This window comes from Toxorhynchites rutilus, chromosome 2 (assembly GCF_029784135.1).
Source record: "Toxorhynchites rutilus septentrionalis strain SRP chromosome 2, ASM2978413v1, whole genome shotgun sequence".
In the NCBI taxonomy this organism is placed as follows: Eukaryota; Metazoa; Arthropoda; class Insecta; order Diptera; family Culicidae; genus Toxorhynchites; species Toxorhynchites rutilus.
The window spans coordinates 22,338,041-22,361,486 of NC_073745.1; the positions used below are offsets into that span (position 1 = coordinate 22,338,041).

Consider the following 23,446-nt stretch of genomic DNA (forward strand, 5'->3'; position numbering starts at 1 on the left):
CTTTTTAGCCAAATCACGGCTTGAGACGTTGGGATTTGCTTTAATCATCCGCTTCACCTTTCCCTCCGTCTTTTTGTTCTCCGGTCCCGGTTTTCTTCCAGCTCCTTTGCCGTGGTCCAACGTCAACCGCTCCTGGAACCGCTTCAACACTCTGGAGACGGTTGAATGGAGAATGTTCAACATTTTTCCCAACTGCCGGTGCGACAGGTCAGGAAATTCCAGGTGTTTGGAAAGAATTTGTTCTCTCGACTCGCGTTGGTTCACCTCCATTTTCGATGAATCGACTTCGAATTTGACAGCATGTGGACAATAAACATCAAAATTTGGTTTTACAAAGCATTCGATCGAGAGTTCAAAACTCAGTAGCCTCAATTGACCAATCATCAGTTATAGAGATCGATTCACAATCGGAGTCCTGGCCTCTCTCAATCTACACAAGCTCTGCTGCGTGCAACAAGATCATATATCAACTGTCCCCGGGATAGTCGGGAAAGATGGACAGGGTAGGAAACAGTGTATCCACACCTTTGACACTGTGTACACCTATCTTCAATGATCTGTACCTGTGCCCGACACGGGATACTTCCTATTGGGATGCAGCTGACCATTAATCAGCAACGCCCCCCTAGTCTGTACCCCATATCTAGCGTGGTGCGTCTTCTCGAGGAATCCAGGATAGAATGGTCACTAGCCGGCGCAATCACCTAGTACACCTAGTTGTCATTCTGTTGAAAATGTTTGTTTATAAAAACAAAAAGTAATCTACAAAGAACAGCTCGATGTAAAGAAAATAAGGTTTTTATTGTTATCGAGTAATTTTTAGGGGTATTTTTCGTTACGTTAATGTTTTACCATTACTTCTCTTTTTGGTAATCGAATCAGCGGTGAAGTCTTCTCATTTTACTTCAGAAATATCGACCAAAATAAATTTATAATCAAGTCGGGTAAGACGGACACTTCACTGACAATAGACAAACATTTTGTTTTGAAAACAATTTGATTATCTGCTCCTTATTTTATTAACCGATGCCCACTAACTACGTTTGCAAGAGCAACCACATATCTTAAACAAATCAGCAGAGCGGTTTTCAAAACGCTATTCGAATTTTTCATTCCGATTGCCGGAAGCTATTTTAGACATGAGAAAATGAGAAAAATTACAAGCCCTTCTAGGTGATTTTAGTCTAGCTTTATTGTTAGATCATTTTTAAGGCATATTCGGCATTTGGACTTGCACCTACATCCATATAAAGTCCAACTGGTACAAAAATTAGAGCGTGGTGACCATGGAATGCGTCGGGCATACGTCGATTGGGTGAACGAACAACAGCAGCAAAATGCTGAATTTTCGCATCAAATTTTCTCCAGCGATGAGGCACATTTCGAGCTCGGTGGCTATGTGTACACCCAAAATTTCCGTATATGGGACTCAGAAAATCCACACGTGATTGTTGAGAGGCCATTGCATCCGCCAAAAGTCACTGTTTGGTGCGCATTATGGTCTGGTGGAGTCATCGGGCCGTATTTCTTTGAAAATGAGGACGGCGAGACGATAACTGTGAATGGTGAGCGCTATGGCCGCATGTTAAGCGATTTTTTTTTGCCACAAATTGAAGATATGGATACGGATGACATGTGGTTTCAGTAGGACGGCGCCACGTGCCACACAACACGACCGAACATGGCCATATTGCGAACGAAATTTGAGGGACGCATAATTTCGCGTTTTGGGTGATGCCAATTGGCCGTCCAGATCATGCGATTTGAACCCGCTAGATTTTTTTGTGGGGTTATGCGAAAGACCGCGTCTATGCCAGCTCTCCGCAAACTCTTGAACATTTGAAAGACAACATTCGTGAAGTTATGACCGAGATACCGCCCCATATGTGCCGAAAAGTCATCGAAAATTACCTGTTCCGGATCAAGGTGTGCGAGGAAGCCCTAGGTGGACATTTGAATGATGTTGTATTTCACACATAATGGCATAAACCAAACTTTAATTTGAAATAAAAGTTTCATCGAAATTCGAATTCTAAGTGTGTTTTATTTCAATTTACTTTCGAAATTTAAAGTTGGAAAACCCTGTATAAAGCAACCTAGACTGGTTTTTCACGGAAAAAAATCAACTTTTACTTAGGGTGTCTGTCTTTACCAACCTTCCCCTATTTGAATAATCCGATTATGTTACATCTGTTGCAGCTAAATAAATATACAAATTGGATAAACAAGATTTCATACATCTGACAGCTACAGCAAACCTTATTCTGCCATATAAATTAATTCTAGTTAAATGAAAACCAATTGTTTCATGACTGTTTCAACAATCTATAAATTTGATCGAATGTAATCGATAAAATAGAACGAATGAAACGGTTTGAACGACAGTGTTTTAGATGGTGCGATGAATAAACGTGAAACGTTCGTGACTCATGTGTCCATATTTGTGTTTGACATACCGAGGAATGGAGCGCCAAGACGATGACCACTGACAAAAAATTAAAAATACACAAAACATTCCTTTTCTTTATTCAACGTATTTCATTAACGTAACTGACATGTTTGATTTATTGAAGGTTGTGAAAAGTGTAAAATGTAAAGTGTGAAAGTGTAGAGTGAAAACATAAATATTTTTTGTCACAAAGCAAAGCAAAGCAATCTCTTTAATTTCGTTCAATTACTAACTCGTCGGTGAAAAATACTTAACAGAATCGAAAGCAATTTTACATTGTTAAAATTTTAATGAAAATCATTGATTACTTTGGAGATTCTAACCCTCATATAGCTATAAATCTCCTTGCTCTTCCGCCAAAACTGTATCCATAATTTGAAATCATTGTCAGAGCCATTTTTTGTTCAAGATTTTCCCCACATTACATAGAACACATATTAGACCCTATTTTAATTTTTTTTGAGAGTATTTTAATTTATAATTTTTGTTTTAAAAGCGTGTTCTTTTCATCTGAAAATACATTACCATTTCCTCTTCACAGGAGTGGAACACGAATTTGAATGTCACCGGTGTCGAATTGCGTGGCACATTTGCATAACCCGATTGGATTTGTCTCGAACGGAATTACAAAATGCAATATTGCGCTCCGTTCGGGTAATTCTGGCTCGAGCGGATTTTAGAATACAGGAAAGTAGTGGATCAGACGGATATGAAATTTCCGTGGAAATTACACTATCGATCTCCTCAGGGCGTATTTTAGGGTGGCAGCGAAAATGGTCATGTCAAATTTCAAAAACCGACCATGTACATTTTGTTCATTGACCCCAAAAAAATAACCTGTGGAAAGTTTCAGCTTAATCGAACATGATTTAGGGGTGCCTCAAAGCGCTCAAAGTTTTGATTTTTTTATCCTCGAAAATCTTCCAAGGGGGGAGTAAAGAAAATTTGGAAAATTGAAATTTTTTTTCGATGCCAAATGGCTTCAAAATGCATGAAACGTCGAGATCCGGTATCATCCCGAAGAAAATTTTTTGGCCGAAAATCGACCTTTTGGGACTCCTTGGACTCCCTCCTTGGAAGATTTTAGATGATCAAAAAATCAAAACTTTGAGCGCTTTGAGGCACCCCTAAATGATATCCGATTGGGCTCATCCTTGCACAGGTCATTTTTTGGCCCAATAAACAAATTGTACATGTCGGATTTTGAAATTCGATGATGATTTTTTTCCATACATCCATTACCACCCTAGCGTATTTTATCGATTAACCCTGAGGGGCACGATGGTATTAAAAATATCCCACCTTTTTGATGCGAAATAACGCATGGTGGAACATTTTTTGACCCACCTAGAAATATAAGAATAACTGCGTGCTCATATTTTTTTCGGAACCGTTTTATTTGAAGTAGTTGGCAACACTATTAGCAAACATCAGAAACGTATTCAATTTGTTTGTTTGTTTGTTCATTACCTGGTAGCGTAAAGGAAACCTTTTTTACTTGCTACCTGCGAATTTTTGGAGAATATAACTACACTATAATTATCTAATAGCAAATATCAGAAACATATTCAATTGCGTTGCGTTTCTGTGCAACATGTTTTTTTTTATTTTCTAAAATTCTGTGACTCAAAGGGTTAATCAAACTAAAAAGGTGCGTATGAGGTAATTCTCGCTTTTGCCATTCAACCAAATTTAGCTCCAGCAACCTGTGGGGCCAAATATGTGTAATGTTGTAATGGAGCTCATAAAAGACTTCATCAGAAAGTTAGATTTTTTATTTCATCGACAATTTTGGTCACCCTATTTTTGATAACATAAAAATGAGCGCTCTATCATATGTAACAACTTTGTCGAAGACAGTTTTTGTCTAAAGAATAAATATCTCCCACAAAGTTGTTTTTAACTAAGTTGCATTAGGGTAACCATGAAAAAACCAGTTATTTCACTCTTACTTTTATATTTAAAATTCCACATCAAAATTGTTTTCGTACGACTTTTAGAGCTTATCAATACCGACATTTTGCGATGCAGAATTTGTCAATATCTGAATCCTGCTCAAAGTTATTGATGGGTTTTCACCCAAAAACTCAAGATTTCAATTTTAATTTACCCAAATACAAAAAATAACATATCTTTGAAAATCACATATTATATAGAGTGAAATTTGTTCTTTCAAATTCCGTCAACAAACGTTTTTTATGTTCGCCCCTGAAAGAATAGCAAGCTATCGAAGAGAGCGTATTTTTTGGGAAGAAATATCAATAACATGTCGGGCACAGGTACAGATCATTGAAGACAGCAACATCACAATTACGAAAACACTTGTAATACTAACCTCGAGCCAACCGCGAGTAATCGGTTACATATTACTAACATAGTTATAAGGCAAACATTGTCGAAATATTGAATACCCGGCCGCGTCAGGTTGACGCCATATGAGCCTTAATAAAAATATATATTTTGGATAAAAAAAAAAATCAATAACATTGAGTGAAGTTGAGATATTGACAAGTTCTGCATTGAAAATGTTTGTATCAGTATGTTCTAAAAGTCATTCGAAGACAGTGTTTATGTAGAATTTGAAATATAAAAGTTAGAGCAAAAAACAGTTTTTTTTAATGCCGACCCCAACGCAAATTAGGAAAAAGGTGCTATATCGGTTATTTCAAGAGATAGGAAAAACTCTGTTCTACAAAGATGTTTTAAATAACTGGAACTACAACATTGTCGAACTATATTTACCTCTATTTATAGAGATAAGAAAGTAAGATTTTTTATTTCATCGAAAAAGTTGGTCACCCTAATTTTTGGCAACATTGAAATGAGCACTCTATCATATGTAACAACTTTGTCGAAGACAGTTTTTATCTAGAGAATAACTGTCGAGCTTTAAATGCTAATTTCCACTTAAATGCATCTCCTAGATCCCAAACGCACATTTCATATTGAAGAACACTGGTGCCATTTGTTGATTGTCACGTAAGGAGATGTCTATTTCTTTAATTTGTCGCCACTCATGCTTAACAACGCTTTGCTCAAAACTGTATTGAACAATTTCGACAAACATTTCTTTACTTAATTGGGTATGTTTTTCAACTAGTTGAATCTGTTTCTATTTGACCACGGAGTCGAGTTGCTGCTTTAAGGAAGAGCATGACAAAATACAACCATAGTGAACAGGGGCACAATATTATCAGATGTCTCCAAGAAGGAGGTGCCTGAGTAATGTCATTTTAATGAGTTGTTTCATTATTTGTCTGACAACTCTCCAAAGAGTACTCAAGCAAGTCTCTCGTGAAATCCCGCTCACACAAAGACTCTTAGTTTGGCTTTTAATGTCATGAATGAGTCCAGCTAGAAAATTATGTTCTTCCAACAACGGTAACTCAAGAACTAATAACAGTGATTTTGCAATAATTGTAGAATATCTCTTCCAATCAATGTTTCTAGATAAATCATGCTGAATATGTATAATTTCAGCCGATTTAGAATGATTGAAAACAAGGATTCTCGAGCTGTTTTGGGCAAAGACTCTCTTTCCAGAATGAAGTGATACCATCGACCCCTACAACCAATTTTTTTTAAATTTTATTTTTATCTTATTCATACAAAATACTTAGCAATTCAAAAACTTTGCGGTTAGTTGAGCTTGAGCTTGAGCTTGGGTAGACTGTACAATTCGTAGTTGCTCTCCGTGATTGACCTGAACCAACCAAATTGCACAAAGAACACGCAGAATGACGCTTGGGACTAGCAAATCATTCCTGTTGTGCAATTTTCGGTGATTCGAGCTTTACATGGTCAATAACGACGCCGGCCACGTCCTTACAGTCACCAGGGGAAGGTAAGGAATGTTAGTATGATATTCGCCGCCCGAAGGCCAGAAGGGTCGCCTCTATAGCGTGGTTCCCTAGCGTTTATCATGGAAGGGATAGTTGTTAGTGGGAATGGTTAAGAAAAATCAGGATTCACTGCGGTAAGTGATGTGATTATGTAAACACGAGCTATTGACTACTCGACGAAAAAAAAAGCTTCATGTGTTACAACGCGCAGCAGATATTATCTTTATGTAGCCTGAGAAGGAAAACCCAAACAATTAATTGGACCAGCTATTTAACGCATCTTTTTTGCCGAAATTTCATCGCAGAAAAATAACTTTGGGGAACCTGAGAAGGTAACCGGAACGCTTCATAGAAATTAATAGATATCTAATCGGAACGGCGAAAATAAACTTTAGGAAACCTTAGAAGGTAACCTAGAGAACTTATCTAAAATTAATCAAAAATATATATAAATAATTTATAACCTGTTAATTATCGAGCGTATTCTGTTTCGATGTTTTTTTAAAAAAAGATGAAAGAATTATAAAAAGTCGACAGAATCGATGACCGCGAATGAAATCTATAAATAGAAAGTAATTATTTTAGAGGTTACAAATGCGTGGGAAGAAAGTAGAATCCTATGTTCCTGGAAGTCAGCTATTCTGCAGTGTGTGGATTCCTTCCTCGGTATGGTATCACCGCAACATTTTTTTCTTTCTTCGTTCCCTCACTGTATAAAAAATTGCCTGCTGCTCTAAAACGATAAGAACTTTGTCTCCGGCATGAGAGCGGCAAATAAATAAATCTCCGCTGATTCACTGCTTGCAATAATCACCAGGGATGCCAGGTTTGAAGACATTTCTTCATTGTGAAGACATTTGACCTACTGTGAAGACATTGGATTATGTGAAAACATTTTGAAGACATTACGAAGTATGTGAAGACACTTCAGTATGCTAGCGTATGTGGATTTTTGAGAGATTTTATTTCCATAAAATTCCAACTATTGGGAGAAAATATCATCAAAAGATGTAGGGGATTTGTCTCAGTGACATTCGCTCTCCTTTATATAAGTGTCACCCGTCTACCTTTGCTCCCAGCAATCAACAGAGACTTTTGTCTCGGGGTCGTTCATTGGCCTTTTTCAAACCTTTCCAAGCAGAAAATCCAGTAGCATAGAGAATGAATTCAACAAACGAGCGATATCCACTTCAAATTCCGGAAAACTTCATGCGGTCTGAATATACATTGTCTCTAAAAGACACCAGTTCATCGAGCGCGGATGCGAGAATTCGAATGATTGTGACACTGTATTATTATTACACTGGGCCAACAACAGGCTAATCCAGATCCCTCAAACGAACACTTCACAAATCGAAGGCTACATACCATCTCAACAATAAGTCCCATGGATATGATCTAAGTTACAACCAAAACCTCGATACTGAAACATACAAATCTAGCTATCGAAGCTCCGTCCCTATGGAATAACGGGGGCTACATTCACTCAATCAACGTCCCATCAAGCCAACCATCTCTTCTAAACTCACAAAATCTAGCTCGTAGCTGCGCAATATATTGTTCGTTCAGATCTGCTGAAATAAACCTGAAAACCCCAGCAAAATTAATGGAATGCGCCATATAACAATTCCAGCCTCCTCCGACATGACTGTGAAGACATCCCCTCGTATCATGTGAAGACACTTGAAAAAATCACCTGGCATCCCTGATAATCACCGCACACTGATATCACTCGCTAAAAACAGCCCATAACCAATATCTATTCAACACAGAAACGTACGCATGAAAACCATACAAAAAGATCTATTTTTGGATATAATTTGGATTCCAAAAGCGGCATACAATGCATACGAAACAAACACGGAGCATAAATATGAAAATGCAACCTGGAGTTCGTTCATTTGAACATCGGATTTTACATCTGAGGGCTGGAATTCCGAGCCAGTTATTCATATTCCAGGAGGCAACTGAAATCGCAATTTAAAGATGTTTTGTTTCACGGGTCATTTGCTCCGATATTAATGCAGCGGAACTACATGTTCATTCATGTCAAGCTCTTGAGGCGCTGCTTCATCAGGAAGCAACCGCAAGAAGCCACAGAAATGCAAGTTTATTTACATGTTTTTGGTTGCAGAATGTATCCCCACAAATTGAATTCAGTTCCACTTTCTCCAAATCACCCAAAATCCATGGATGAATGAGGCTAAAGAAAGTGGGACAGTTCATTCATTTCTGTTCCCGAATCACTGCGTTGACCATGAATTCCCGTGATCTCCCAGTATCTCCCAACCGAAACGCACATCTATGTTGACTTCCAGACAATTACTGCAAACTTGATAATAGTGTTATTAATTCTTCCCCGTCATTTTTCAGAGTTGTCGCCCTTCTGTTGGTATATCTTTCCTAGCTGAAAAAGCTGGAAAATTAGTTCTGCTGAAAAGAGCGTATAAATCGAGATTATACTAGGAATATAGGAAAAAGAAAGAGAGGAATTGAGAGAAAAAGAGTAATGTGAGAAGACTTAGCTTTGTTTAGCTCTCCGTGTTTCTAGCGTGTGTGCGGGTCTCATTCTGCAGCCCTATATTTTCTCCGGAATCTGCTCCGCACTACAAACACAACCGCGACGATGAACGACAAAGGGAGAAATGAACTCTTCTCCAAACTAAACATAACCAAACGAAAAACGTAAACGTAACACTTTTTTCACTTTCTAAATTACCCAAGAAAACATTATAGAAAACATTCATAATCCTTGGTAATCTCTTCTATAAACTGTTTCGGACATTTTTTGAAACACCACTTTTTCTATCACCACGGACGGTTGAGAAACAAAAGCTAGCAAGAAATAAAAACGGAGTGACTGAAAAACACATCTGTACTCAATGGTTGCTTTCGTGAGACTACCTTAAAGAAAATAATAAAACTTTTTGATACAAATATTTGATACCAATGGCAACGGTCGTGAATGAATGATTTCTCTGAGCGTAAAATATGTAAAATCAATTGGATCAGTTATATACTCTTTTATTTATTGAATGTACTCTTCTTGAAATCAAATCCTGACGGCGGAGAGTTAACTGTGTGAAACCTGAGAAGGTAACCAAAAAACTTCTCTAAAATCAATTAAACCGGTGATTTATTTTGTTATTCAACTACGTGCGTTTATTCAACTCCAATCGCCAACAGACAATTATCTTTGGGAAACCTGAGAAGGTAACCAAGGGAACTCATCTAAAACTAATCAAACCAGCAATACATTACATTATTCATCGCGCATACTCTGAACATTAATCCTGACGTGATTATTCGTCCCAGAGATATATTCTGCTGTTCTTATGCGTATAGAAAACAACCCGGTCATATAATTCATTTCCTTACCCGCCTACACAAGTACTCACACAAAAGCACACATAGCTACGAACGATAAACAAACACTATAATACTATAATAATCTGTTACTGAAAAGTGATGAAAAACATTTTCTCAATAAAAACCATAGACATCCATTTATGTGCACTCGAGCCCATAGTCCGTAAAAGTTCCAGCATCACGCAACGCGCATTTAGTAGCGTGGAATCCAAAAATAACCGTCAACTTTAAACGCATACTATATTGGCTCATTCGTTCTTCACATTGTACACGCACACAATTATAGAGCGGCTTCTCTGGTATTGCGTTTCAGTTCCTCCACAAGAATGAAATTCATTATCTTCGTTCATCTTTTTCACACCATAGACCCTCTCCTGTCCTGCACACTATTTTAGCATGTTGTCACTGTTTCAATACAACACACACATCTATTCGGTGCATCATTTTTGAAAAAAAACGCCTTTCTCGATCAAACAACACTAAATTGCATCGTAGCGATTCAAATTCCCATTTCTCATTATCACTTTTATTTCCCATTTGTTGCGCCTTCAAAAAGATACACACGAAAACAGCCAAAAATTGACCCATAGCGTAGGAAATCAAACGGGCAACAGATTAACACAGTAAGGCAACATAGTAACCGGAAAATTCCCAGGAGCCTACAAAATATTGCTCGACACTGCGACTGAAAGCCAAAAACAAATTTTCATTTTCACACTTCCCGTACTATTCGCGATCACAATTCAAAAATTGCACATAAAAATAACGATCGAGAACGGAACGTAACATGTTTGTTCGACGCACACAAACAAGCAAACTCAAATCAAATCTCGCGCGGAGTAGCAGAGAATGCGTCCGCACCCGATGACTGCTCGATTGAAACTCCTCAAAAACTTTGCGGTTAGTTGAGTGAGGAAACTTGACATCATTTTTTCATCAATAAAAAGACAAAAATTTAGTAAACATCAAGTGTAATTAACACCAATCACAACAATACTACTTTCTACTCAAATATTGATAATTCTTATTCAGCCATTCCATGCCAAACCGATATAGTGGTTCTCAGATTCTCGTGAAAAGTGGATATTTTTTCATTATGGTGCCCATTTCCATTTTGGGGTGGTTCGAAAAATATTTTTTTCCCTTTTTTCCAAAAATGACGTTTTCATAACTTTTGAACTACTACACCGATTTCGACTATCGACATTTCCAACTGCAACCAGTGAGCAAGTCTTCTTTGAAAAAAAAAACATTTGCGTATTTGTTTTTTATAGTTTTCATAGTCTCGATACCAAGGGCGCTATATTTTTTAATATTTTTCCTTAAAAGCTGAGGATTTTTTACATAACATATCTCAAAATCAGAAAATTGTTCTTTTTCGTTTTTAAGTTATGGTTTTTCAAAGCTAACGGATGGTTAAAAAAATCAAATTATCCTCTTTTTTTCCGAAAAATTCTGATACAATCAGATGTCAATCAAATACTAACCCATGAATGGTGACACTGCAGGCGTAGTGCAGAATATCCCATTCCACCTTATAGAGATTTATAGAGATCCGTCGATAAAATTGATGAGATTCATTGAATCATCATGACAACTATACGATGTTTCTAATTTGAGGAAATTGATACTTATCCAAGAGTCTTCTTTAGCACTCTATTTCAGAAGAACAGATGGACACTGCTTCGGATACAAAATTAGTGATGCTGTAAATACATTTTTTTTTGCTGTGCATCGATTGCGACTGATTCATCTTCGGTGATTGTTGTAATTTGTCCATCTGTCGAGCATTGCCTCCTTGAATTGATTGTACTACAATTCCATTAAGGCACATCACGCCTCCGTAATCACACAAATCGCTGGTCATCACTTTTCTCGGATCTAAAACGAATTTCATCACAGCTCTCTCGTTTTTCTTCGCGAAATGTTTCACTCGGTGACAGATTTCTTATGGTCGGAGAGATATATATTGGTTTCTGTTTACAAGTTGGATTGTAGTTATGAAAATGATCGAGGATAAATCTAAAAAATTACAGTTGTCAATTCGGATTCAAGCTCACTGGAGAATGAGATGGTTTGGCCGTGTTAATGGCGAAAAAATAACACCACAGTTTCACCAGGAAGTGGGAAAAATACAGCTTCCAAAAATCAATTTTTCCAAGCAGAAGATCAACCCGGCGATAACAGGATCCATCCCATGATGTTCCATTTTTGTATCCTTATTTGCTCACCTCAGCGGATAGCATCCGTCCGTCAGCTGCTTTTTGGAGAGCCACAGCATCCGGTTGACAGAGCATGATTTTTGATTCCAACTCGACGGACGGACGGACGGACGGATGGATGGATGGATGGACAGAACAAAGAAGGGTAGCTGACGCGCAAGAGGAATAACGAGCAAATAACATCACCATCGAGCGAAGACGGAAACAGCAGCAGGTGGTGCGTCAGGAAAACGTGGTAACGAGAAATCCCACCATTTAGCCAGCTGGAAAATCCCGCCGTGGAAAAAAAACTTTTTATTTCTTGTTCGAGATTTACGTAACATTTCATTTTTTTTATCCCACTCCTGTTCTTGTTTGCGCGCTCACTACCGTTGCTATCACTTTTCTCGCGAGACTCGTGATGGATTTCCGCTTTGCCTGGCGATGGATCGAAGCGGACTTGTCGAGCTGGTCTCAGCACGGGAGAAGCGCAAACTATGTACACAAGAGCGGCCCGTTCCGGGAAAGTTATGTATTTAATCAACTTGTTTCTATTAACATCGACCCATGCCCAGAGGGCATAGTGGCGTGGAGAATGATTTTCTAGTTGTCATGGCCGAGCAGAAAAGCGTAACGGAGATTATAAAAAGTTTATAATATTTGTGTGTTTTCCATCACTGGCAGTGGGTTTATGAAATCTGTTGCGATTTCTTGCTCTGCGTTAGCTATGCTTTTTTTTCTCTCTTTCTCTTTCTTCTGGGAAGGTCTACAAGAAAATATTTGCACCGGAACATTCCAATTATTTCGTTCGGCGAAGTGTAATATAATTATCTTTGTTTAGCATTGCTGAGTTTGCATATAAAAATCAAATCTCGCTCTAAAAGCTTCTCTCTAATGCTGCCATTTCCATAAATCCCGGCTCCGGTTATGCTTCGGTGATCACAATGGGGAGTGACATTTCGAAAGTGTCCCACAACACTTTATGCATGCGGAACCACAATCGTAAAATACTCATAGTTCTCTGGAGTTAAACAGTCCATTTCGGGTGCAAACAATTCGCACTGATGTTGGCTTTAGGGACTCCTCCCAAATCATCCCATCATTTCCGCTGGCTACGCTTGAAAGCATCAAATTTTTACTACCGCCCCCCATTAAAGCCCGCTCGATGTTCAATTTGATTAAACAGCTCCCGTCTTGCTCGCCATCGCTGCTAGTTTCTTTGTTCCGCTTCGGGCACCCCATCCAATCAATTTTATGCTCATGTTGACCTTTTTTTTCCTCTACTCTTCGTCTCTCATAATAAGACGTCGTCATCTAACACTGTGCTAGTTTTGTCCGGAGAGCTGCACCGTTGCGAAAGGGAAATTTCTACGAATATTAGAGAAAACTTCTGTGCGTTTCCTTTTTCCTCCCGTTGGGACAAACTCCAGCCGCAAGGCGGGAGAAACGAATCCTGGCGAGCGCCGTAAACAATTTTATTATTTTGTTCACATACTATCGGCGTGTGTCCGGCCTGGACTCACCGTAAAAAGGCGAGATATTTCTCGGGACCGGGATTGCATCTTGTTTGTATACGTGGCCAACTAGAAGGGGAGCTTTGTTTGTGGGGAAATTTGCGGAAATGCTCCGCTCGGAATGGAGATTCCAGAGCGCATAGCCGTGTCCGAGGAACAGAGAGCGGGGAAGGGTTTATTTTGGGCCCAGCCAGGGAATTCTGTTGGCAGAAGGCAAAAATTTGTCGTAAATCCAGTCTCATAAATTGGCGGCCGTATGTTCTGTATCGATGTTTCAGCATAGTTTGATGCTTACCAATTGATTGGTTTACAGCCGAGAACTATAAACGTTCTCGCTTGCTGTCGGTTTGATGGCCCGGTGTTATGGTGCAGGCAGGCAGGCAGTCGAGAATGGCATCGAGAGCAGAATAATTCGTTTTATGTGGGCTATCAAAGGCATTTCTGAAATGAGGAAGTACGCATTTCTCCGGGAATATGGGAAATAAATCAATATGATGATCAATAAAATGAGAAAAAAGCGCAATGCTTCCTGACAATTGCAGAAATTCTTCTCAACCAGAATCCGATCCAAAGTTTTGTTTCGTAAAACAGTATAAACATTTGGGAATTGTATTACTGACTGAAACACATATAAATTTATGTCATCCGAAATAATTTCATTCCAGAAAGCTATGTAGCACCAAAACAAACTTTAAAACAAGTTTTTGGGGAAAATGCATAATGTTATTGAATTAATCATCAGTTACAACATGGAAATTCGGTATTTTTTGATACAGGACGAAATTTACAAACTGAAATGTTTTGGTCGAAATGTAAAGACAATTCATTTGAGGGTGACTGTAAAACCTTGAAATGGAAACTAGGATTTGTATCCAAATAGTAATTAATACTCTTTCTCTTTCAGTCTTCGAAAAGTTTTTTTCAACAGGTAGCTTTGATTACTGAGGCTGGTTAACCAAATTCATATTTCCTCAATAGGAGTTCTTTTGACATCTTTCATTTCAGTTAAATATTGTTACGGATTAGTTTGAAATGGAGTACAAAATTGATAAAAATATATTTCCGTAACTTTTTTATTGAGATTTAAGAAAAAAAACTAATATAAGAAAATTTATTCTTCTGCTTTCCTGACGAACTTCAGAGATTCTCGCTGAAAACGCTCCATCATTTTCTGCACTGTGACATTGACAATCATATTTGATATCTCTTTCCACAACTTTTCCATATCAGATAGTAATTTGATTGTTTTGTCACACTTCTTCGATTTGCGTTTGACAATTACCCAATATTGTCCGATGGGAAGAAAATCTGTCCAGTTTGGTGGACTCATACTTTTTCAATAAAATCAATATGATTCTGTCGGTCCTCGTACTACCGACAGTTGTTATATTAGGCTGTCAAGAAATTCCTGCGGTATTTTTTTTGAATTTTCATTTGTTCATAAAATTAGTTACAATCATCTGTTTTAAGTCAAATATGCGCCGTTTTGTTCGATGACTTGTTCCCAACGAGATGCCAACTTAATAATTCCCCTGTTATAAAAGCTCGCTTCCTTATTGGCAAAAAACTCGGATAGCCAATTTTCATAGGCCTCTTTTGTGGCTAACTTCTGACTACCTAGCGCGTTCGCCATGGACAAAAACAGGAGGTAGTCACTTGGTGCAAGGTCCGGACTATACGGCGGATGCAAAAGAACCTCCCATCCGAGCTCCCGGAGCTTCTGGCGCGTCACCAAAGAAGTGTGTGGCCTGGCGTTGTCCTGATGGAAGACAATGCGGCCTCTGTTTATCAAAGATGGCCTCTTCTTCATGAGTGCTACCTTCAAGCGGTCCAGTTGTTGGCAGTACAGGTCCGAATTAAGCGTTTGGCCATAGGGAAGCAGCTCATAATAGATTATTCCTTGACAATCCCACCAAACACACAGCAGAACCTTCCTTGCCGTTAATGAGGGCTTGGCCACCGTCTGAGCCGCTTCAGCGGGCTTCGACCACGACCGTTTGCGCTTCACGTTGTCGTAAGTGACCCACTTTTCATCGCCAGTCACCATCCGCTTCAGAAACGGGTCGATTTTGTTGCGATTCAGCAGCGATTCACATGCGTCGATACGGTCAAAGATGTGGCGCATCTTCAACGACCTCTACACCAGAACGAAAACGTTGAAACCATCGTTGTGCGGTGGAAATGGAAACTGTATCGGGTCCATAAACTGCACAAATTTTATTGTCAGCTTGAGATGCATTTTTGCCTTTGTCATAGTAGTACTGTAAAATATGTCGGATTTTCTCTTTATTTTGCTCCATATTTGCGACAATATAACTCACGAACGACTTAACCAAACAAAACACTATCAAGGACTATATTATAGCGCGCAAAAATACCTTTCTAACAAGCTATAGTATGACTCGATACAAGGAATACAACTAGAACGACGCGCCTACAACGACACCTCGCGGAAATACCGCAGGACTTTTTTGACAGCCTAATATATTTATTTTTACCAAACCGGTCATGTTAACCGATGTGATGAAATATGAAAATTTTAAAAAGATTTACAGAAAATAAAATATATTTCATTATAATATTGCAAGAACGTGATAAATACATTTTATTGCATTGAATATAGTATTTTAATTTGTATTTTTATTTACATACGAGCTGACCCGGCAAACTTCGTCCCGCCCAAAATTAGTTTTTTGTTATCAGTATCTTCAAACATTCACGTTTTCTTACTATGAGCGAGTTCATGGGTCCAATCACAGAACTGTTCATTGATTGATCTTCTATTTGACCCCGTTGAATTTACCTTTTACTATAAAATTCCTAGTATTTCTACCAAAACTCATCATTATAATATCAAATTATTTTCAGACACAATTCTCGTTCAATAATTTTCAACCATTTGCAAATAACATGTATCTCCGTTACATGGAATAAATGTTTTATACAGAAAATATGATAGAATAAAGACAACCCTAAATCGGACAATTCCTTCCTCGAATTCTGCTCTTATCAACACATCAGGCGATCCTTTTTTTCGTATAGATAGAAGAAGATATACGAGTGCGTTTCATTACATTAAAATCCATTTCCAGTTTCGAACAAAGATCAATTTCGCTAGCGTAAACATCAAATGTACTAGCAACACTTGTCACTATGTAATTGTAGAACATATGGGAATTTAATTTTCTCAATTTTCTCTTTTTCCTTCAGAGTTTTCCGAAAATTTTCAATTGTCATGTTTGGATGGGACTCCCGTATCCATTTCAGAGGAGGGAGGGGTGTCATACCATTATAGAAACATTTCTCATACCCAAAAACCCTCACATCCCAAATTGTGCTTGATTAGTTCTCGAGTTATACAGAAGTTTGTGTTTCGTTTGTATGGCAGCACCCCCTTAGAGAGGAGGGTGGAGAGTCTAACCATCATAGACACATTTATTGCACCCTAAAACCTCAATATTCCCAATTTGGTGTCATTTACATGATTAATTCTCGAGTTATGTAGAAATTTGTGTTTCATTTCTATGGCAGATCCACCCCATCCAGATCCACGCTCGTTAACGAGCGGGATCGGGAGCTACTCGTGAAATTCAACAAATCCTTTGTTAATTTCGAATAACTGGTATTAAACAAATATCAGAGAATCATCGATTCGTTTTTTTATGCTAATTATAAAATATTTTATAAAAACGTATCTTGTTTTAGGATTTGGCACCTGTACTGAAAGACGTAGTCTTACGTCAATAAAACTATGTTGCTGCAGATAACATAGCATCCTCTAAAGGCCCTCCTTTCGACAAATCTCTTGACTCATGGTTTCAGAAGTTACGAAAGCGTTACTTTGAGGTTCTCAGGTACAGAATTCGCCTTTCAACACCTTTTATTCATATCACGGTTAATTGCACAATTCTAACTTGTGAACGAAAAACAGTTGACAATAAAGCCATATTTCACTGATAAACCTTTCATTTCAGAGGACTAAAATTAAGAATGGCTTCACAATAACAGAACACGAAGTTCAATGCCGTTAACGCGAATTTCCATTAGAGAAATGAATTCGAGTAGGACAAACTTCTCACTACAGAACATATGAATCAAAGTGATTTCACATTTACTAACGGTGTGCTAGATTTTAGTTACTCACACAAATTAGATAAAGGGAAGAATAAAATAGTTTGCGGAATTTAGGTTTTTTTTACAGAACTAGTAATAACTTTGTCAATCATTTTTTTTCTTAAATTCATATGTATTTCTCAAATAATTTATAGCATTTCAATTGATTATCCTATGCTTTTCATTTTAATCCTTAAAGATGATACCAACAAACCAGAAAACAGCTGTAGTACCGTTTTGTCTCAAATTCCGAACACTCCCTTTTTAAATGTAAATTTACTGAACTTTAATGTTGTAATTAATTGAATAATAAAAACTCTGATATTATTTGTGGTATAGGCTTTATTTTAACATCATTTACAGGTATCGATAGTGTCTATAATTTATAATACTAAGCATTTGCAAAAAAGTGTCTGTCAAAACCAACGATAAATGTTTAGCAAATCCGATAGCAAATTCGGAATTTGAACCAAGTTTCAAGGCACAAAATCCAAATTTCTGGGTGTATAGCATTGTATAGAAGAATAGTTAATTCAATTTGATGTATCGATCACCTAAATCCGTTCGGCTGTTCGGAATTTGAGACAAATGTAATCAAACATATTTTTAGTTTTTCGCCATGAATATGCATTTTTAAATAAATTTTTCCGGAGAGCAAATGAAAAAAAATAATTGAATATTATATTCGTAAACCACACTAATTTCGCGAAAAAGTACCATTTTGAGTAACTGAGACACTGTGTAATGGACATCAAAGCTTAAGTGTTCGGAATTTGAGACAAAACGGTATATGTCTAGCCACTAAGCATATGGGTAATAGTTTTTTTTTTAGTTTTTTTTTTACTTTTTTATATTTTGCGGTTTATTCTCTCATTCTGATTTGAGCGGAGACAAAAACAACAAAATAAAGACAGTTCAAATCTGATCATCCGTTCTTTTGTGATGATGAATTGTAATTACGAAGCAAATCTTTTTTTATATATACTGCCGTTCTACGCATAGTTGTCCCATGTTACTTATTGACGATTTTCACTTTTCTTCAAAAAACGTTGTTTTTATGCATAATCTTACGGAAAAACATATAGTTTATTCCCAACTTTAAAAAAAACAACATCAAGCTCAATTGTCCCATGATGATATTCTATTCATAACTGTCCTACCATGTATTTTTTGTAGATCCATATCGAATAAGTCGGTTAAAGTACAAGAATTTCATGTCACACTTTCAGCAGGCCTAATACACTCTTTTCTGGTTTGGAAGAACGAACTAATTCTCAAACAAATAAGAAAAAGTGTAACAGAACACGTGCACACCTTGTTAGCGAATGCCTAATAACAATGAGATTTATATTCTGCGAAGGTGTTGCAGATCACTCATTTCTTCATAAACCGATGTTTCTATGCGTAATCTTTCGGAAAAACACAAAAAGAAATCTTTGTTCCCAGTATATCAAAAAACAACATCATGTTCAGTTGTCCCATGTTGATATTCTAGGCATAACAGTCCCACCATGAATTTTTAAACCCGTAATCAAGCTTGATTGATTCAGTGAGGGGATCTCATCACATTTCATTATACAATAGTATTTTTTTTTATTAATTCGTTTATTTTTGCAGGCTCAGTAACTTAAGTTTAAAGGAGCCGAATTCTTAAATATAATTTTAAAACAATTTCTTACATCTATGGTTAGTAAGGTGGAAAACCGATTACTCGCGGTGTACTCGAGTTTAGAAGGGTGACATATTTTTAGGAGAAGGATGGGGTATAAGGAAACTGTAACAATGTTGATGAACACTCAATTCTTGAATCTGTTCGTATATCTATAGTGTTTTTACATTTCAACTTATTCTACTATTTATAGCAAGGGGCCGAATTACCCGCAAATGAAGGAAAGGAGGGTATAAGGACATAGGGACAATCACACACGAAGATCGATAGCTTTAAGGAAAACATATATATGGGACATGTAATCAAGGTCTAACCGAGCCAACACATCTCTCACCGGCACATTGGGCTGTCTTCCTCGGACCCGAAGGGAGTTTTCTAAATTCGATCTGGCGACCAGATACACCTCGCACGACCAAACAACGTGCTCGATGTCGTGATAACCTTGACCACAAACGCAGAGATTGCTGCTGGCAAGATTGAAACGGAAGAGTAGTGCATCTAACGAACAGTGATTGGACATGAGTCGGGAGAAGGTGCGGATAAAGTCCCGACTCAAGTCTAGACTTTTGAACCACGGTTTGAGGCTAACCTCGAGTGAAACCACCGGCCCAATTCATCTTCATTCCACTTGCGTTGCCAGTTAGCGATGGTATTTTTGCGGACTAAAGAATAAAATTCATTGAAGGCGATTTGACGCTGATAAATATCGCCTTCAATTGCACCTACCTTTGCTAATGAGTCAGCCCTCTCATTACCCGGAATGGAGCAATGTGAAGGGACCCAGATAAAGGTAATGACATAACAGCGTCTGGATAAAGCACTCAAAATTTCTCGTATTCTCTCAAGGAAGTACGGCGAATGCTTTTCCGGCCTCACTGAACGGATAGCTTCGACAGAGCTAAGACTATCCGTTACAATGTAATAGTGTTCAAAAGGTCGTGAGGCGACGCTGTCCAGCGCCCAATGAATTGCTGCCAATTCAGCAATATACAATGAGCAAGGATTCTGAAGACTGTGTGAGGTGCTAAAAAATTCGTTGAACACTCCAAATCCTGTGGACTCATTTATAGTGGACCCATCAGTAAAGTACATATTATCACAATTGATACCCCCATATTTTTCATCGAAGATCGTTGGAGCGATCCTCGATCGTTGGTAATCTGAATATCCATGGATATCTTGCTTCATGGACAGATCAAAATGCACAGAGGAATTGATGTAGTCAGGGAAACAAACACGGTTGGGAATATACGAAGAAGGATCAACCTGCATGGAGATGAATTCATGATATGAACTCATGAATCCGGAGTGAAAATTTAGCTCGATCAGCTGCTCAAAATTTCCGATCACCAATGGGTTCATGACCTTACACCGGATGAAGAACCGAAGAGATAATAAATTGAAGCGATCTTTTAGTGGGAGTAGGCCTGCCAAAACCTCGAGACTCATGGTATGCGTTGAGGGCATACATCCCAACGCGATACGGAGACAAAGATACTGAATTCGCTCGAGTTTAATTAAGTGTGTTTTGGCAGCTGATTGAAAACAGAAACTGCCATACTCCATCACTGAGAGAATAGTTGTTCGATACAACATTATAAGATCTTCGGGATGGGCTCCCCACCAGGTGCCGGTAATTGTACGGAGAAATACAATAGTATAGTGCTTATAATTAACCCGGTGTATTGCTAAATTTAAATGCTTAAAGCTTTTGGAAGACAAATATGCGAGAAAACTCTGATTACGTTTTTCTCAGTTGCTGATTTTGGAACATGGGACAACTATGCGTAGAACGACAGTATATGAGACACAAAAAAAAAACTAATAAAACACAGGAAATTTTATTGTTATAAGTGTGTAATAGTAATTTTTTGAATGTAGAATCTTCTTCTGAGCACAATACGAACACACTGTATTGGAATATTTCAATATTAAAGAAAAAAAATCTCCATCCTAATGAAATAACAAAAATATTCAAAAGATTGATTGCATTTGCCTGCGTTCCACAGCGGACACGTCCGGAAATTGCAATCACAGCCCCTCCCCTCATTCTACGGTGTGTGCCAAGTCCAGCATCCATGATGATGGATTAGTGTCAAATCATTCCACGTAATCAGAGAGTAATACATATCAACTACCATTCAGCCCCAGTCACCGAGTGGGCTTTCTAGTTGAGGGGAAGCAAGGAAAAAAAAAGCTAAACATCTGTCCGTTTGATCCTTCCGATCGTCCATGCATAGACCGCACTCGCTGCGAGTCAAATTATAAGGAAGAAAAAAAATGTCCCATCATTCAACTTCGGGAAGCAGTAGTCAGCACTAAAAGCCATTCGCACTGACCACCCATCAGAGCAATGGAAACCGACGAGGAGCTGGTCAATGGAGGGAAAAAAAGCGAAAGCACAGAAACACATTACCCATTCATCTCGAATCAGGAGGGGGGAAAATCTGATCTATCAATCAAGTCTTCCGTCGTACGTTTGTGTGTGAATTTGTGTGCCCTAGTCCTCCATTTCAATCACTTGTGAGTGAAGGAGGAGTGTGGGAGCGAATCGACACAGTGCAAGTATACAAAGTCTAGCGATTTTTTTTTTCTAACTGGAAGAGCCGGCTGGGGGCCTATTTTGCATTATTTCCGCCTGACGAAATTTGCTTCTCATGTTCTTCTCGATGTTCCTTCGTCATTGCCGGTTCTGGTTTTATTTTTGCATCCCACTTGTTCGGAAGCCGTCCGGGTTCTTTTTTGCTTCTTCTCTTGATTGTACCCAACTCAGAAAATGTACTGCAGATGAATGAGAAGGGCTTATTCGCAATATCCGTTTGGGGAATTTGAAAAAAAATACTCTCGGCCAACAGATACCGGGCTGGAGTGGCTGAGATTGGGTTTGTTCTCGGGACGTGTTCTAATCTACCGAAAGCTTTTGTACACACACACACACACCTACATATGGCTTCCATTTGTTGCCGAGGAACGGTCGGTATGCTGGCTATGTGGGAAATGATGCTTTATGGGTGGTGTATTGAAAGAGTTGTTCGGATCTGCCAGTGTTTAAACCGGGGTCTTATTCGGGTAGCGTTTCCGAATCGTGACTCATAGAAAGTTTGACGGTGAGAGTTGATTCAAAATGTGATCAGTGATCGAGCATAGTTTCAGAATAATTCCATGCGAAGCATTTTTTTCATTTTGATTCACCCATGGAACTCCTATTCGGAAATCCCTGGGAAAAAAGAAGGCAGCAATATAATCTGAATGGATGTTCCATTACAATCGAGTGTATCATTTCCTTGGTCCCTCAGAATAAACAGAGCAGTGTAAAGCCCAATCCCCCATTCGCAATGCGGGAAACCTCAGCGTGGAGAGGAGCGACGCCCATTCACATCCGTCAATGTCTACCATTTAGCATCTCGTTGAAAGAAGCCCAAAAAAAAGTGCAGCCGACAGGTGAGTGTATGGATAAACGTGACAGAGTGGCAACTGGTCAAAGAAATTCTCTGGAATGGAATAGAAAACAAACTAATGCTGGAAGTGAAAAGGCGGAAAGTTAGAAAACGCCTTCCTCGGTCCTGTGCAAATTTGCCAACCAGTGCAACATGGAACCAACCGCCGTTATTTGTGAGTGTGTGCTCCGAGTTTGGTCCTCCTGTCAGCGTCTGTTACCGTAGAAACATAAATTTAGACGAAGGATATGTGGCCTTCAGAGATGCATCCATCCCCGGTCTGGACAGAGTAAACACAGTCCACATTCAACCTCAAAATCCGGACTGTGGTTACTCGGAGAAAATCTGGTTCGTGTCCGGTCTATGATGACTAGCGAGGGTAACTTTTTATGGACTCGATTGTCGGCCACCAGAAAGTGGAAATATTTCTGATGCAAAATGCGGTGCACTTGTTGGTACGCTCGGACTGAAACGAGACATACAGATGGATTGACTTGTCGTCAGACCGAGCGTATCCTTCTGTCGCTCCGGAATGGTGACATGGCGAATAAATATGGTTATGTAAATTTCCGACAATTGACTGTGGACCGGAGAGAGGGAAAAGGATGTCATTGCCTCGAATTGCGACTGATAACCGCCACTCATCGTCAAGATGACTCGGGAATGTTTGCGATTCCGACGAGGGAAAAAGTAAAATATTAATGAGAGTTTCGTGGGGATGATGGGTATCGTGAAACAAAAAGTTGCTTGCTACCCGAATTTAAATGTGGAATATTTAATTTAACGTTACTTAAACGATTAAAAAATAATGGGTTTGTTTGAGAAATGAATGGTTTAATGAATCCGTACGAG

At 38.5% G+C, this 23,446-nt stretch overlaps 1 protein-coding gene across 1 annotated transcript in view; it reads left to right on the forward strand.

Annotated features, from left to right (window-relative positions):
- LOC129768226 (roundabout homolog 2) overlaps window positions 1–23,446 on the forward strand; it is a 331,824-nt gene that overhangs the window by 11,586 nt on the left and 296,792 nt on the right. The window lies entirely within an intron of this gene.